Genomic DNA, 18437 nt, shown 5'->3' on the forward strand with positions numbered 1-18437 from the left:
CATATATTGTGAAAAGCTTACCACAATAAGTTTAGTAAACATTACCTCTCATATAGGTAAAGAAAAGAAGTTTTTCTTCTTGGGATGAGCACTCTTAGGATCTACGCTCTTCACTTTCAGATATACCACACGGCAGTGTTAACTGCCGTCACCCTGACGTACGTCACATCCCCAGGGCTTATTTATCTTATAACTGGAAGTTTGCACCTTTGGCCAATCTTATTCCACCCCCCGCTCCCGCTGCCTTTGGTACTTTTGTAACCACAAATCTGATCTCTTTTTCGATGCCATTTTTCTTTTCAAGATTCCACACGTAAGTGAGATCATACAGTACTTGTCCTTCCCTGTCTGACTTTTTTCACTTAGCACAATGCCTTCAGGTTCTATCCACATCTTGCAAATGGCAGGATTTTCTTCTTTCTTATGGCTGATTATTCCATTGTACGTATATACCAAAACTTCTTTGTTCCTTCATCTTTCGATGGTCACCTCAGTTGTCTCCACGTTTTGGCTGTTGTAAATAACGATGCTGTGAACATAGGGGTACAGCTATTTCTTCAACATAGTGTTTTCGTTCCCTTCGGATATATGCCCAGAAGTGGAATTGCTGGATCGTATGGCAGTTCCATTTTTAAGGAACTATAACTAGAATTTGCCCATTTTTAAATTGGATTATTTGGGGGTTTTTTGCTATTGAGTTGTATGAGTTCTTTATATATTTTACATATTAACCCCCTATCAGATATATGATTTGCAAATGTTTTTTCCCATTCTGTGGGTTGTCATTTCATTTTCTTGATTATTAATTTTGCTGTGCAGCCTAAATATTTTGACACTCTTTCTGCTCTGGGTTATTTCTTCCCCCAATAGCTTGGTAGGTTAAGAAGAGGTCTTTAATCCCCAATGGGTTAAGGACATTTTGCTCAACACACGTGGGCATCAGAAGCAGCCATTTGAGTGGGACCAAGGCATGAATACTGAAAACTCCGCAGGTGACCTGGATGTTCATCCAGGGTGGAGAAGAACCCTTAGCTTGGGGGCCCTCTGTTTGGGCCCAAAGCACGTACTCGGTTTTCCCCTCCATTTGTAGGCCCAAGCGCTGGATGTACCGACATGTCTCAATCGGACTGATTCTTGGGAAGTTCGTGGTTGGTTGTTATCTGGGCCTCCTGCCACTCTGCAAACCGCCCCTATGGACGGTGATGCACAGTTTCCTTTAGGTTAATTCCATGAGTTGCATTTCAAAAAGAAAAAAAGACTTGACCTCACAAGGAAACCACTTTTAGTTGCTTCATTTCCTGGAGCCTACAGCTTTTTTTTTTTTTTTTTTTTTTTTTTTTTTTTTGGTACAGCTGGCAAAACGCCTGGGACAAGATGTATTCAATTCAAGTTAAAGCAGAGCTATGTCCGGAGAAACAGACGGCCCACCTAAGGTGAAAAAAATTACTTTCTTGGCGGGCAAGCCAGGGTGATTTATTCACCTCTTCCTCTAGGAAGGCAGGAATGTGTGCAGGCAAAATAAATACAACATGTTACAAGCACATTCCACAGATGAACAGAATAATTGGTGCTGAACAGGCAGTGGGAGGTATCCTCCTGCGTCTAGGCAGGCTGAGGGAACTTGTCACACACACATGAAAGTGCCCCCAGAACTGGAATATCACTCCATCGGGGAGGTAATAAGAACCAGGACATAAGTGAAGAGACCCATCGTAACCCTCTCTGAGAGCCCGTAATGACACGCTGAGAAGATCAGGGACAGGTATAGGCTCAGAAAAATGACTGGCCATACACAAAGCAGTGAGAATTGTATTGTGCTCCATCTGAAGAAACCCTGTCTGGGGTTAATGAGGTAGACAGGTAATCCGCATTTGTTTAGAAAAGGGGCGATATGGCCTCAGAATTTGTTGCTGATTATCTAATACTTTTCCTGGTGGTTACTCGTGTTCAGATCACCTGGAAAGTACATCCCACTCAGAAGGCTTTTGCAATACCTGATGAAACACCCCTTAAGTGTTTCCGCTCTTTTGTTCTGAGTCTGCATTCAACAAGTAACATTCTGATTATGAATTTGGTCTCCCAGTTACCTTGATAACGTCCGGGATTGAGGAAACAAGTTTGGAGGTCACTGGAAAGGCTTATTATATACTTGTTACAAATAAGTGAATTTGTGTTTTGTTTGCTATGTCAATCTTTTGAAAGTGTGGTTAGCACAGGTTAGTCCTGCAACCTACATGCCCGCCAGTACAGACAAAATCTGCTCTTTGGACCTGCACAGCTGAGTGCCAGAACCTGGAATCTCTGGCCATTGCTCCATATGCAGTCTTGTGAGGCTCCACCCACACAGCCCAGGGTCTGTGCCTCTCTTTAAATTCAGCATAAACCGACCCCCATAGTCACCTCCCTACCTGCTTCTTTAAAATTAGCAGAGGGTAATTCTAAATTATCTTCTCTGCAGTGACTTCTCGTGTCTTGTAGCCTTGAACCTTAGGAAACAAGTTGCATTACCTGTGATCACACTGTGACCATGTAGTTTTACCCAGTTGCAAACTTTCAGCTTCCTGTGGTCCTTCTGCCCTCTTCACTTGGAGAGCTGGGCCATGGTGAGGCCACATGAGGATGTACTGAGGGTCCCCCTGTACCCCTTGATCAAGTAACTTGAAAGGAGTGCATGTTCTCATCCACAGGAGCAGAACTAGAATGGCACTTCTGTCTGTCAGCTGTGCCCTCAATAGCTGTGAGCTTGGCCCTTCCCCCATCAGAGAGACTGTGCTGTGACCTGCCCTGGCATCCTCATCCCGACTCTCACAAAGGCACCATCGCTTCAAGGACTTTTGCTTAGTCTTCACCTTCCTACGGAGTAAGTTGGTGGCACCGTGCACCCCTTGGTGGACACTCCACACTGGTTGTTTGCTGGAGGGCATTTGTCCACTTTGGTGACCAATAGTTTTTGCTCATTTCCAGAATGAGATGGAAGCAGGAATGACCCAACTCTGGAAATTACCTATTAGCCTTACATCCCAGAAATTGCCCTGTATCGCTTGAAAACAGCAAGCTATCTTCCCTTTAAATGCAAAATAGAAATATCAGTATTGCATATTAATTTCTTCTTCCCCTAATTGGGAGAGTTGGCCGAAGGACTAATAATGATGACTGTTGTAAAAATGTTCTTAAAATAGTCGCTTCATAGATAAGAGATGCATTTACTGCAACCGAGATTTATGAAGGTTCTGTGAGATGGCAAAATGGAGTTTGCAACGCAGGATGTTTATTGCTTCCAGGGGCTGTGGCTAATCTCTCATGAAGCAAGTTTTCAGTTGGGTAGAGATTGAGTAATTAGAACAGAGATGCATTGTGTAACTCCTTCTTCCTCTTTATTTATTGTGAACCAGTGAATACCCTCAGTCTCAAGCTGCAGGCCAGCTTAATAGATTTGATTTTTGAGTGTCTCGCATCATGAGAGCTCAGCAGTTCTTGCAAGAAGTGCCCACAGATAACCAAGGCCTTGTATCTGTCTCTGTGCTGATGTTGAACTTGTCTGACAGATTCACCTAAGGGCATCCTAATAGCCTTTTCTTTAAAGGGAAAGAGAACTGACATTTACTGATTAGTTACTCTGTAGGCATACTGTCTTTATTTCTCATGGCTAATCTATGAGATTGGTATTATTTTCCCTATGTTATAGGTGGGATTGAGACCAGAGAGAGTAAGTAACTTGCTCCAGGTAATAGAAAACCTTCGAAGCTGAAGACAAACATGCTCTCTTCTGCTCAGTTTTATACAGGAGAAGTGAGGTGATAATACAGTAGAGCTGGATTTCTGGATTTAAAACCAGGCCTGTCTGACCCCAAAGCCACTGCTCCTGCTGTGCTGTGTTGCCATATTGACATACAAGAGGCTCGATAAATGCCTAAGGGTTTTTTTCTTTTTTTTCAGTTTTGCTACTCTGAATTGTTTTTTTCAATTGTGTGTGTATCTGGCAAAATACACATAATATATAATTTACCACTTACCCATTTTTAAGAGCACAGTTCAGTGGTGTAAATACATTCATAATATTGTATAACCATCACATCTCCGTAACTTTTTTCATAAAACTGAAGCTCTGGGACTTCCCTTGTGGTGCAGTGGTTAAGAATCCACCTGCCAATGCAGGGGGCATGGGTTCGATCCCTGGTTCGGGAAGATCCCACATGCCATGGAGCAAGTAAGCCTGTGCGCCACAACTACTGAGCCTGCACTCTAGAGCCCATGAGCCACAGCTACTGAAGCATGCACGCCTAGAGCCCTACTCTGCACCAAGAGAAGCCACCCCAATGAGAAGCCTGCGCACTAAAAGGAAGAGTAGCCCCCGCTCCCCACAACTAGAGAAAGCCCACGTGCAGCAACAAAGACCCAAAATGCAGCCAAAAATAAATAAAATTTAAAAAAAAAAAAGAAAAGAATCTTTAAAAAAAAAAACTGAACTCTGTTCCTACTGAACAATAACTCCCTCATCCCTCTTCCCCTAGCCGCTGGGAACCACCATTGTACTTACTGTCTCTACGAATTTGACTATTTTTAGTACCTCATATAAGTGGAATCACAGTATTTGTCTTTTTATGATTGCCTTATTTTAGCATATTGTCCTCAAGTTTCATGCACATTGTAGTATATTGTAGAATTTCCTTCACTTTTAAGGCTGAGTAATATTTCATGTATGTATGTATCACATTTTGCTTCTCCATTCATCTGTCAATGGACCCTTGTCTTGTTTCCACATTTTATTTATTGTCAGTAATGCTGCTGTGCACATAGGTGTACAAATATCTCTCTGAGACCCTGCTTCCTTTGAGATATATACCCCAGAAGTAGAATCGCTGGATCATATGGTAATTCTATTCTTAATTTTTTGAGGTGCCTCCATACTGTTTTCCACAGCAGCTGTACCATTTCGTATTCCCGCTAACAGTGCACAAGGGTTCCAATTCCTCTGCATCCTCACCAACACTTACTGTTTTGTTTCTTTGATAGTAGCCATCTTAATGGGTGTGAGGTGGTATCTCATTGTAGTTTTGATTTGAATTTCTCTAATAATTAGTGATGTTGAGCATCTTTTCATGTGCTTATTGGCTATTTGGATATCTTTGAAATTTGTATATCAAGTCCTTTGCCCATTTTTGATTGGGTTGTTTGTTTTTTGTGTTGTTGAGTTTTAAGAGTTCCCTATATGTTCTGGATATTAATTCTGATATTAATCAGATATATGATTTACAAATATTTTCTCCCATTCTGTGGGTTGCCTTTTTACTCTGTTGATAGTGTCTTTGATGCACAGAATTATAAAATTTTCATGAAGTCCCATATGGTGTCACATCCAAGAAATCATTACCAGATCCAATGTTGTGAAGCTTTGACTCAAGTTTTCTTGAAAGAGTTTTTTTTTTTTCTCCCCTAGGCCTTACATTTAGGTCTTTTATCCATGTAGAGTTAATTTTTATATATGGTGTTAGTTAAGGACCCAACTTCATTCTTTTGCATGTGGATATCCAGTTTTCCCAGCACCATTTGTTGAAAAGACTTCTTTCCCCATTGAATCGTCTTGGCATCCTTGTCAAAAATCAGCTGACTATATATGCAATGGTCTATTTCTGGGTTTTCTATTCCATTATTGTTATGTCTGTCCTTATGCCAGTACAACACTGTTTTGATTTCTATAGCTTTGTGGTAAGTTTTGAAATCAGGAAGTGTGAGTACTCCAGTTTTGCTCTTCTTTTTCAAGATTGTTTTAATTATTCAAGGTCCCATGAGATTCTCTATGAATTTTAGGATGGGATTTTTCTATTTCTGCAAAAAAAAATGTCATTAGGATTTTGATAAGGATTCCATTTAATTTGTAGATTGTTTTGGGTAATATTGATATTTTAACAGTATCAGGTCTCGCAATCAGTGAATGTAGGATCTATTTTCATTTATTTATCTCTTTAATTTCTTTCAGCAATGTTTTATAGTTTTCATTGAACAAGTGTTTCACTTCCTTGGTAAAGTTAATTCCTAAGTATTTTATTCTTTTCCATATTATAAATGGAATTGTTTTTGTAATTTCCTTTTTAGATTGCTCATTCTTAGTATATACAAATGCACCTAATTTTTATGTATTGACTTTGTATCCTGCTACTTTGCTGAATTCATTTATTAGTTCTAATAGTTTTCTTTGTGTGGAATCTTTTAGGGTTTTCTATATGTGAGATAATGTCATCTACAGAGATAATTTTACTTCTTCTTTTTCAGTTTGGATGCCTCTTATTTCTTTTTCTTACCTAATTGCTCTGGGTAGAACTCCAGTACTATGTACAGTGGAAGTGGTGAAAGCAGGCATCCTTGTCTTGTTCCTGATATTAGAGGAAAAGTTTTCAGTCTGTCACCATTGAGTATGATATTTGCTCTGGGATTTTTGTATATGGCTTTTACTGTGTTGAGGTAGTTTTCTTCTTCTATTCCTAGTTTTTTCAATGTTTTTTACCATGAAAGGGCGTTGAATTTTATCAGAAGCATTTTCTCCATCAATTGAGATGATCATGTATGATGTTTTTTCTTTCTTTCTGTTAATGTAGTGTATTACATTGATTTTTGTATGTTGAACCATCCTTGCATTCTGGGAATTAATCCCACTTGGTCATGGGGCATGATCCTTTTAATATGTTGTTGAATTTGATTTGCTAGCATTTTGTTGAGGATTTTTGCATCAATGTTCATGAGGGATATTTGTTTGTAGTTTTATTGTTGTGTCTTTATCTGGCCTTTGGTGTAAGGGTAATTCTGGCCTCATTGAATGAATTAAGAGGTGTTCCATCCTCTTTGATTTTTTGGAAAAGTTTAAAAGAAGGATTGATATTAGTTCTTCAAATGTTTGGTAGTATTTGCCAGTGAAGCAGCTGGGTCCAGGGCTTTTCTCTGTCTGGAGATTTTTAAAATTCAATCTCCTTACTAATTGTAGGTCTATACACATTTTCTATTTCTTCATGATTTAGTCTTGGTTGGTTTTGTGTTTCTAGGAATTTGTCCATTTTATCTATGTTGTGCAACATGTTGGTATATAATTGTTCATAGTACTCTCTTACATCCTTTTCCTTTCTTTAGAATCAATAGTAATGTCCCCCCCTTTTATTTCTGATTTTTGTAATTTGATTCTTTTGTCCTTTATTCTTAGTCCAGTAGCTAAAGGTTTGTCAATTTTGTTGATCTTTTTGAAGAGCCAACTTTTGGTTTCATTGATTTTCTTTATTGTTTTTCTCTTCTCTGTTTTGTTTATTTCTATTCTAATCTTTATTATTTCCTTCCTCCTGCTAGCTTTGGGTTTAGTTCATTCTTCTTTTTCTAGTTCCTTAAGTTATAATGTTAGGTTGTTGATTTGATATCTTTTTTTTTTTTTTTTTTGCTGTACTGTGTGGCATGTGGGATCTTATTTCCCCTGACCACAGATTGAACCCGTGCCCCCTGCATTGCAAGCACGGAGTCTCAACCAATGGACCGCCAGGGAAGTCCCATCTTTCTTTTTTTTTTAATTGAATATAGTTGATTTACAATGTTGTGTTAATTTCTGCTGTACAGCAAAGTGATTCAGTTATACATATATATATACATTCTTTTTTCTATTCTTTTCCACTATGGTTTGTCTCAGGATATTGAATATGGTTCCCTGTGCTATACAGTAGGACCTTGTCATTTATCCATTCTATATGTAATAGTTTGCATCTGCTAACCCCAAACTCCCAGTCCATCCCTCCTCCACCCCCTCCCCCTTGGCAGCTACAAGTCTGTTCTCTATGTCTGTGAGTCTGTTTCTGTTTTGTAGATAAGTTAATTTGTGTCATATTTTAGATTCCACATATAAGTGATATCACATGGTATTTGTCTTTCTCTTTCTGAGTTACTTCACTTAGTATGATCATCTCTGGGTTCATCCATGTTGCTGAAAATGGCATTATTTCTTTCTTTTTTAAGGCTGAGTAGTATTCCATTGTATATATATATATATATACCACATCTTCTTTATCCATTCAGCTGTCAGTGGACATTTAGGTTGTTTCCATGTCTTGGCTATCATAAATAGTGCTGCTGTGAACATAGGGGTGCATGTATCTTTTCAAATTAGAGTTTTGTCTGGATATATGCCCAGGAGTGGGATTGCTGGATCATATGGTAGCTCTACTTCTATTTTTTTAAGGAACCTGCATACTGTTCTCCATAGTGGCTGCACCAATTTACATTCCCACTGACAGTGTAGGGGGGTTCCCTTTTCTCCATACCCTCTCCAGCATTTGTTATTTGTAGACTTTTAATGATGGCCATTCTGACTGGTGTGAGGTGGTAGCTCATTGTAGTTTTGATTTGCATTTCTCTAATAATTAGTGATGTTGAGCTTCTTTGGAGAAATGTCTATTTAAGTCTCCTGCCCATTTTTCTACTGGGTTGGGTTTTTTTTGTTTTTTTGTTGTTTTTTTTTTTGTTGAGTTGTTCTTTCATATTTTTAAAGTAAGTGTTTATGGCTATAAGTTGCCCAATTAGCAACACTTACACTTCATCCCATAAGTTTTGACATGTTGTGTTTTTGTTTTCATTAGTCTGTAAGTATTTTCTAATATCTTTTGTATTTTCTTCTTTGATCCATTGGTTGTTGAAGTGTATTGTTTAATTTCCACAATTTTGTGAATTTTTTAGTTTTCCTTCTGTTGTTGATTTCTAACTTCTTTGCATTGTGGTTGGAGAAGATATTTTGTATGATATCCATCTTTCAAAATTTGAGACTTCATTTGTGGCCTAACCTGTATTCTATCCTGGGGGATAGCCCATGCACACCTGAGAAGAATATGCATGCTATTGTTGTGTTTGTTAGATCTAGTTGATCTATTGTATTGTTAAGTGTCTATTTCCTTTCTTATCTTCTGTCTGGTTTTTTGGTTTTTATAAAATTTTTACTGGAGTGTAGTTGATTTAAAATGTTGTGTTAGTTTCTGCTGTACAGTAAGGTGCTGTCTGGTTGTTTTATCCATTATTGTGATAATGGATCTCGAAGCATCCAACTATTATTGTAAAATTGTTTTATTTTTCCCTTCAATTCTGTCAGTTTTAATTTCACATAGTTTGATGCACAAATGTTTATAATTGTTTTATCTCCTTTATTGAAACTTTTATTAATATACAGTGTCTTTCTTTGTTGTAAACTTTTTCAATTTTAAGTATTTTGTCTGATATTTTTATATCCACCCATGCTCTCTTTTGGTTGCTATTTGCATGGAGTAACTTTTTCCATCCTTTGTTTTCACTCTATTTGTGTCTTTGGATCTAAAGTGGGTCTCATAGATATAGTTGTATCATGTGTTTTTATCAATTCTGCCAATCTCTGTCTTTTGATTGAAGAGTTTAAACTATTTACACTTAAAGTAATTACTGATGAGAGATTTACTTCTGTGATTTTGCTATTTGTTTCCTAAATGCCTTGTAGCTTTTTTATTGCTCATTTCCTGTGTTACTGTCTTCTTTTGTGTTCAGTTGATTTTTTATAGTGAGATGTTTAAATTCCTTTCTCATTTCCTTTTGTGTATATTCTGTAGCTGTTTTCTTTGTGGTTACCACAAGGATTACGTTTAACATCCTAAAGTTATAACAGTATAGTTTGAATTTATACCAGCCTAACTTCAGTAACGTACCCAGACTCTGCTCCTTTACAGCTCCATCCCCATCCCTTTCAGCTGTTGATGTCATAAAATTACATCTTTCTACATTGTGTGCCCCAAAACATAAACTAATATATTTTTAAAATTCAGTAGTCTCCTAAATCATGTAGAAAACAAAAAGTGGAGTTACAAACCATTGTTACAATGATACTAGCTTTGATAATTATCCATGTATTTACCTTTATTGAGATCTTGATTTCTCCATATAGATTTGAGTTACTGTTATGGCTTCTAGTGTCTTTTTATTTCTTGCAGGACTCTTGCGCATTTCTTGCAGGACAGGTCCACTGGTAACAAACTCTTTCGCTTTTATCTTGATGTCTTAATTTCTTCCTTACTTTCGAAGGGCAGTTTTGCTAGACATAGAATTCTTGGTTGACAGTTTCTTTTCTTTTAGCATGTTGACTATATCAGCCCACTGCCTTATGGTCTCCAACGATTCTGATGAGAAATCTGCTGATAATCTTATTGAGGATCCCTTGTATGTGATTATTTGCTTCTCTCTTAATGCTTTCTAGATTTTCTCTTTTTCTTTGGCTTTCAGTTCATCTGACTTGGAGCTTATTGAGCCTGTTGGATATTTTTCTCTTAATTTTTTTTTTTGGCTACACCACACATCATGTGGGATCTTAGTTCCCTGATCAGGGATTGAACCCATGCCCCCTGCAGTGGAAGCACGGAGTCTTAACCACTGGACCGCCAGGGAAGTCCCCTGTTGGATATTTATGTTCATGTTTTTTACCGAGTTTGGGAAGTTTTCAGCCATTATTTCTTCAGATATCCTCTCTGCCGTTTTCTTTCTCTCTTCTCTTTCTGGGACTCCCACTGTGCGGTGTTGGTCTGCTTGTTGGTACCTCAGGTCCCTTAGGTTCTGTTCACTTTTCTTCAGTCTCTTTACTTTCTGTTCCTCATACTTGATCATTCCCTTTGTCCTTTCTTTAAGTTTGCTGATTCTTTCTTTTGCCTGCTCAAATCTGCATTTGAATTCCTCTAGTGAATTTTTAATTTCAGTTATTTTACTTTTCAGCTCCAGAATTTCCTTTTGACCTCTTTTAAGATTTTCTATCTCTTTACTGATATTTTCATTTTGATCATACATTGTTTTCTTGACTTTCGCCACATGTTCCTTTAGTTCTTTGAACATTTTTATGCAGCTGTTTTAAAGTCGTTGTCTAATATTTCTTCTATTGGATCTTTTTCAGGGACGGTTTCTACCTATCTATTTTATTTCTTTGAATGGACCATACTTCCCTGTTTCTTTGTATGCCTTATGATTTTTGGGGTTGAAAATTGGACATTTGAATCTAGTAACGTGGTAACTCTGGAAATTATATTCTCTGCCTTCTCCCAGGGTTTGCTGTTTTTTGTTACTGTGTTTGTTTATTGTTTTTGTTTTTTGATTCCATAGACTGTCTCTTAGCTGAGGGTGTCTCAGGTGTAAACTTAAGGTATTCTTAGGTCTTTTCTGAGACTTTCCCTGGGCATGCCCAGTCACTTTCTAATTTTCCCCATATATGCAGTCATTTTTTAATAGTCTAGTCTTTAATATCTGACTACCAAAAGGGGAAAAAGAAAAATAAAGGGGGTAAAAAAAGGGCACTGTCCCTTTAAATCTCCTGGCTGTCACTTCAGCCAGATGAGGAGGGACTTGCATTAGTGGGGGAGGGGCTACAACAATGGGCACTGCCTCTTTGTCTGCCCCTCTGTGATCAGAAGCAGTGACCAGTGACCAGAGCACAGATCACTGATGTCTTTTTTGCCCACCCAGGCTCCTGCACGCTGTGCAAAGCTGCTCTGGGAACCATGCACAGCTGCCTGCCATGGGGTTGGGGATGGGTAGCTGCTGCTGTGCTGAGAGCTGAAACTGGCCAAAATGAACAGTCCAAGTCTTCCCATGGACATTGCAAGCCTTCAGTAAGCTGTCCAGAGTTCCACAATAGTTACATCAAACAGATTTCTGCCAGCGTGATTTTTGTCTGGGTTGGGGGGGGAGACAGATTCTTAGTGCTTCCTACTGCACCATCTTCCCAGAATCTGCCAAGAGTTTAAAAAACAGATTTCTTTTTTTTTTTTTTTTTTTTAAGAGCAGTTTTAGGCTCACAGCAAAACTGAGTGAAAGGTACAGAGATTTCCCATACATCCCCTGTCCCCATTATCAACAGAGAAATGCCTCTGGATTTTGTAAGTAAAATAAAATCATGTGTAAGAAAACATTTCTTGAGAAAAGACCAAGTCTGGCCCTTTTAGGACCAAAGCTCGTGCACTGGGGATTCCTCAGTACCTATGAGGGAGAAGCCCTCATGGTTCCTTTTTCTGGGTGTACATGTGAAGTGCAGGAGTAACAGTAATACTGCCACCCAAAGGCATGTGTTTTCTGTCAGTGGCCCCAACATTTTCCTACTTATCCAGGAGTCGTCTTTCATAATGACTTATCCTACTTGAAGCCTCTTTATTTAAATAGTTGCCAAGTTCTAGAGATTCTGTTGCTGTAACATCTCACCCATTGCTATGCTCACTCCCACTCTTCTGTTTCTTCTTCTTTCCTTTGGCCATGCCACGTGGCATGTGGGATCTTATTTCCCTGACCAGGGATTGAACCCATGCCCCCTGCATTGGGAGCGCGAAGTCCTAACCACTGGACCACCAGGGAAGTCCCCACTCTTCTATTTCAGACCCGTGTACATGGATTCTTTTCTGTCATAAGAGTCTCGTAAACAATCCTCCCCTGTGCCAGACACTCCTTGTTCCCATCACATGGCAACTAGATGTATCATCCTAGAGCACAGCTCCAATTACCTCATGCTTCTGCTCAAAAATAGAGAAGCTCCCCTATTCCAAAATCAAAGCCTAGAAACTGTCTGGGGCAGTCCCCAATTTCCTGGGGTCCTTTCCCAAAGCCTGAGGTCCTAGAACTAGAGTGAGCATTTTGTTTCTGGGTGCTGTTTCCTCAAAGTGGTGCTTTCTGAGCAACTACCAGCTGCAGGAGTTCTGCTTTATAACAATCTATAAGAAGAAAATAGTAACTTTCTAGACTCTCCAACCTTCACCCCAGAAAAGCCTCTGTCCTTTTCCATTAAGTTGTTTTCTAGCGCCACCTGGTGTTAGAACTAAGCAGCAGTGGCTCTAGAGAAAAAGGAAGAACCCACTGTAAGTGTTTTATCCCAAACTGAGGATCTTTAGCACCAGAAAGGAACCTTAGAGATCATTTAGACAGATGCCTTGTTTTATAGATCAGTAATTTATCCAGGATTTAGAGCAAGAACTGAATCCACATTTCAGTCCCAGGCTCCTCAGTTTTCCAACACATCCCCCCCGACACCCTCCTACCTCAGCCCCATGCCTTCTTAAGCCTCGAAAGGAATTGGGCCAGAGTGATGATACCACCTTTGGAAGAAGACAACAAAAGGATATTAACTTTTATTGATCCCTTATTATAAGTCAGTTACTGTACTGAGTACATTTATAATATCTCATTTATTCTTCACAGGTAGCCTGTTCTTATTCCTGTTTCACCGACGGACAAGGTAAGGTTCAGAGAGATTGAGTGACTCATTACAGTTACGTTGTATTATTTGTTCACAATTATTCACTCCCTCCTTGCCCTTGCCATACTTCTGTGTCTGGGCCACATATACTCTCACTCCCCTGCCCTCACTGAATTTGGGCTCGGTCACTTCGACTTTCTTTGGTCAATGGAACGTGAATGAAATTGATCGGTACCCCATGAGAGCAGAAGTTTTAAGTTCCGTGGTGCGATTTGGTGCACTTCAGCCCTGACCTCCTCTGTGGGGACAACATAACTGAGAGGGTAGCCGTCCCTCCAGCCCTGCCCCTGGAATAGGACACATGTGGAGCAGGGCCAAGCCTGTCAGTCACAACTGACCCACAGTTAGCTTGTAGCCCTTGTGAAACATGAGCAAAAAATAAATGTTTGTCCTTTAAGCCAGCGTTCCCCAACTTTTTTGGCACCAGGGAGCAGTTCCGTGGAAGACAATTTTTCCACAGACCCGGGGCGGGGGTTGGTTTCAGGATGATTCAAGCCCATTACATTTATTGTGCACTTTATTTCTATTATTATTACATTGTACTATATAATGAAATAATTATACATCTCACCATAATGCAGAATTAGTGGTTGCCCTGAGCTTCCTTTCACTTGCCACTCACTGATAGGGTTTTGATGTGAGTGTGCAAACAATTCATTTATGATGGTCTCTGTGCAGTCAAACCTCTCTGCTAATGATAATCTGTATTTGCAGCCACTCCCCAGTGCTAGCATCACCGCCTCAGCTCCACCTCGGATCATCAGGCGTTAGATTCTCACAAGGAGCGCGCAACCTAGATCCCTCGCATGCACAGTTCACGTAGGGTTCGCGCTCCTGTGAGAATCTAATGCTGCTGATCTGTCAGGAGGTGGAGCTCAGGTGGTAATGCGAGCGATGGGGAACGGCTGTAAATACAGATGGGGCTTCACTCGCTCTCCTGCCGCTCACCTCCTGCTGTGTGCCCGGTTCCTAACAGGCCACGGACCAGTACCTGTCGGTGGCCCAGGGGTTGGGGACCCCTGCTTTAAGCCAGTGAGAATTTGGGGTTGTTTGTTGCTGCAGCAAAGCTGACCCGTACAGGATTGAACACAAGTCTGACTGACTCCAAAATCTCTCTGGAAACGGTGAAAAAGAACCCTGCTCCCAGGGTGATGTCTAATTTAACGAATTTAAGAGCCTATGTGTTAGGTCTGAAGTTGCTAAGGTTCTCGCCTCCTTGGAGTCTTTGCTTAATTCTACCCTTGCACTGACACTTATCTTGAGGATCCAATTTAATTCTGCAGCCTGCTTCTCCAGCTCCACCTCCTCAGTGCTTTTGATTCCCTTTCCTTTGATTTACTTTTTCTTCTTTTTAAAAGCAGTTATTACCTTCCAAAATACAGTTAACTTATTTATAATGCATACAGTTTAAATGCTGCCCAGCTGAATGTTAGGAGGGAAGGGGTTTTTTTTTTTGTCTGTTTTGTTTATCGTCGTTGTCCTTCCTTAAACAGTGCCTGGCACGTAGTAGGTGCTAAAAAGTACCTGTTAAATGAATGAATGAAAATAGGAGAACACTTCTGAAATCATGGTAGCTGTTGTGTTTTACTAGCTTGACCAGTAGAGGTCATAGATGAGTTCTTTAAATATCTCGGACCTGCAGCTACTTTTATATGTGTTTTATGTCAGGGTCTGTTCACTGTGGATGCCTCGGGGATTAGTGTAGGTTGCGACGTGGCAATGATCAATCTGATGGTGGCATTTGGCATATATCATAAAAACTGCTGAAAGTGAAAAATTGATGATGTCTCAGATTGGTTTCTCCTCCATCTATGACCTAGTCTTGGGAGCCAAGAAAAAAAAATGGCAAATAGGATGCAAGATGGCGCAGAAAGTGTCAGCTTTAAGGTTGTGTCTATTTATATAAGTTGCTTGTAAATAAAAGTTAAATTCCGTCAAACAATCAAAGAGGATAGTAAATGCTTATTGGCAACTGCAAAGCTACTTGCCTAGATTAACAATGGAACCTTCCAAAAGTGTCTGTGTATGTGTACATGTGTGTTTACAGATACAGCCTAGTAATACCGGAACACTTCACTGACCTTTTCCTCTCCTCTATTACAACAAAAAATGGAATCACAAGCCGTGATTCTGCCTGCAGGTGGTTTATTCTCCCTGGTTCAATAGCTCATGCTAAACTTCATAGTGTGTAACTGCACGGGGGGTAGATTTAAAGGGATGATGAGACTGGATTGGAAGCAAATCATTTTCTTCAGGTTGCATATGATTGACGAGTTCAAGGATAAAAATTTGAGAAGGAAGGAGGTCTAATTTTGTTGCTTGCCTCTCACACACCAGGCACTGAGCTAAATATTTTACAGGTCATCTCATTCACTGTGCCTGAAGTGAACAGTGTCAAAGATAGCACCTAGCACTTAGTGAAAGCTCAAAAATTACTGAATAAATGAGTGAGGGAGTCGATGACCGTTAGGAAAAGGATCTGTTTCTTTGTTTTGTTTTGGTTTGTTCCAGGGGGTTGATTTGTTTTATTTCCTCTGTAGAGCTAAATCCAATTGAAACGCAGAATGTGGGTACCTTTGTGTTTGGTGTTTATTCATATCACGTGTCCACTTACTGGGCACTGAAAAAGGATGTCTAGAAGGTGGTTCCTGTCACGAGACACTGAAAGGTGGGCGTGGACGGCGAGCTTAGGGGAACGGGCGTTAATTTGGGTCCTGCTGTGAAGCTGACCTTTCCTTTAGAGTCTGTGCGATGAATATTATAATCACATAACTTCTGCTGATTCTACTTGACACATGTCATGAGACAAATGTGAGATGCCCTATTTGAAAGGTTTTGTGGTGAATCAATGGGAAAGGTAGCCAATAGTGGGAGTTTAATGGAAGTATTTTGTGATGGGCCTTGGGGAGGGCCTGGGACTAAGTCACAAACTCCGTCCTGCAGCACATGTTGCTCTGGCTTTGTCTCCGTCAGTGGATGAACAAAACAGGACAGTAATGCCAATATCGTATATACCACCTATACCTCTTCTGCGTCTATGGTTGGGGTGGATTGCCAGACTGAAGAACTTCATTATGTTTGAATATCAGAGATGATGGTTTTCTTGAGCTCTGTGTTGGTAAACAGCCAGATAACATAGTTTTATTCTATTATGAGGCTTGTAGCCAGATAAATGCAAGGGTAGATTCTCCTATGTGATGATATGAAAGAGAATTCGCCAACTACTCAAGAATACTTTCAGTGTGGGGCATCAGGCGGGGGAGGGGGACAAGGAGCCACAGGAAGAGTTCCCCCCAAGAGTTTATGGAGGTGCGTCCTCACTCCAACAGAAGTGAAATAGGACTTCTTTCCTCTCCCCCCTCTTTTCCTCCTCTCCCTTGCTTAGAGCTTTCTTTGACTATTAGGCATGTGATATATTCATCGCAAGCATAATCGGTACACAGAATGTAGAGATGCCAAGTGTGCGTGAACAACATAGAGGTTCTTCGTCAAATCCAAACAAACATATACTTGATAATGGCTTTGGCTGAAATGTATTTTTACATTTTGTAGCGTGTTCCCATTTGCCCGTGGTTAGCAAAGATTAAGCTTGCCAAACTTTAATGCGGTACAAATGCCATGTTCAAGGCAAAACAAGTGCACTGTTACAGGATCTGGCAAATCTAAAGCATTATCAACAGCTGTGGTTTTCAAATACTTTGTGAGACTGGAAAAATAAAGCACATGTGCGTTTAGAGTGGGCATTTATGCTCCCATTAATTTTTTAAAATATAATTTGCGGTTACTGGTAGTTTCACATGGTTTTATAGTTACAATCAAGTTCTGATTACATGTGATAATCGCCAGAAGGCAGAAATTGATTGAGTCCCTCATTAATTAATTAATTAAGGATTCATTGAGAGAAATCTCTTTTCACGGACATATACTTGGTGCTAATTGTAGCAAATCACTTCCCACCCCTCCCCATCCATACTTTTGCCAGAATTGCCATGAGTATAAGTGTTCATTTGAATTTCATCCCATTCCATTTATCACCATCAAAGGACACATCTTTAGAAATAAAAAGGTCAAAAGGAAGGAGAATTGTTGTAGGGATAATGAAGGAAAACAGCAATTCTAAATTGTTAAACAGTTGACTTCTATGTAGGAGGGTTCTGTATTATGGTTCCAAGTATCTGATGTTGAAAACCATTTGAAAAGTGACAAGAAAATTGACATTTTGCTTTACCTAATGACTCGAATTGATAAGGTTTCATCATAAATGTCACCGTATATGACACAGATCATTATTTATCAATATCTTGGCTTTTCATTTTCTATTTTGAAAGTTAAATCCACTTATCACAATTACAACTCTGTACAATCAATTAAAAATTACCTGTCAGAGATTATCTGAAGTCCAGATTATCTGTGTAGGGTCAGAATTTACCCTGTTTTATACAGAGCAGGCTCAGAGGATCACATTTCACCTTTGTGCCGATGTTGGTTTTAGCTACTGTCAAGAAGCCCTGAGTGATCATGGTTTACTTCACAAAAAGTTAAGGGGAAGCTACCATGAACCTCACGACATTAGGTTGGTTGGAAAGAAAAAATCATCTGAGTTATTAAAGTACTAATTGTGCACTTTAAAATTGATTTCATTAATTTTTAAATATTTTTAATAATATACTTGATAGTCACAAACTTGATTTACTCAACATTGTTGCCTGGTGAAAGTCCTTTGAAGATGTAATACAAAGGTAAGACTTGATCCAGAATGTGCAAATCTAAGTTCCCATATGGTCTAGATGTCCAGATCGTTTTCTTGGAGATCAGTAATCCAGCTGGACCCATGCATACTTTTTTAATTGAAATGAAATAAAGTTCCCAAGAAGAGTTGCTTAACCGTTTCAGTTCCCTGATCAATTTAGCACATTAACTTGTATAGTTGATGAAAAAAATTTTGCTAAAAAAGTTAAATTTTAGGCAATCTGGGGAAATTATATAAATTTGAAATTTAATTCAAATTATTAACAAGAAAACCTTATATTTGTATTCCCCTTTAATGTGAATAAATGCTTTCACATAGTGTAATTCTCTTTATTTCTCTTTTGGTAACATTTTCCTTATAATATTTTGCTGTGGCTGTAATCATGCTGATGGGAACTTCACACACAATTAGTTCAAATTAGGGGAG

The 18437-nt window shown here is 39.3% G+C and overlaps 1 protein-coding gene across 2 annotated transcripts in view; it reads left to right on the forward strand.

The window, feature by feature from the left end:
- Positions 1-18437, forward strand: part of SAP30 (Sin3A associated protein 30) — a 101332-nt gene that overhangs the window by 50726 nt on the left and 32169 nt on the right. For both annotated transcript variants that reach the window (XR_014247463.1, XR_014247464.1), the window contains one exon: positions 13204-13240. The gene's annotated coding sequence lies outside the window, so the exon portion shown is untranslated. The remainder of the gene's footprint in view (positions 1-13203; positions 13241-18437) is intronic.

Source organism: Balaenoptera borealis (assembly GCF_965194805.1).
Source record: "Balaenoptera borealis genome assembly, chromosome: 8".
Lineage (NCBI taxonomy): Eukaryota > Metazoa > Chordata > Mammalia > Artiodactyla > Balaenopteridae > Balaenoptera > Balaenoptera borealis.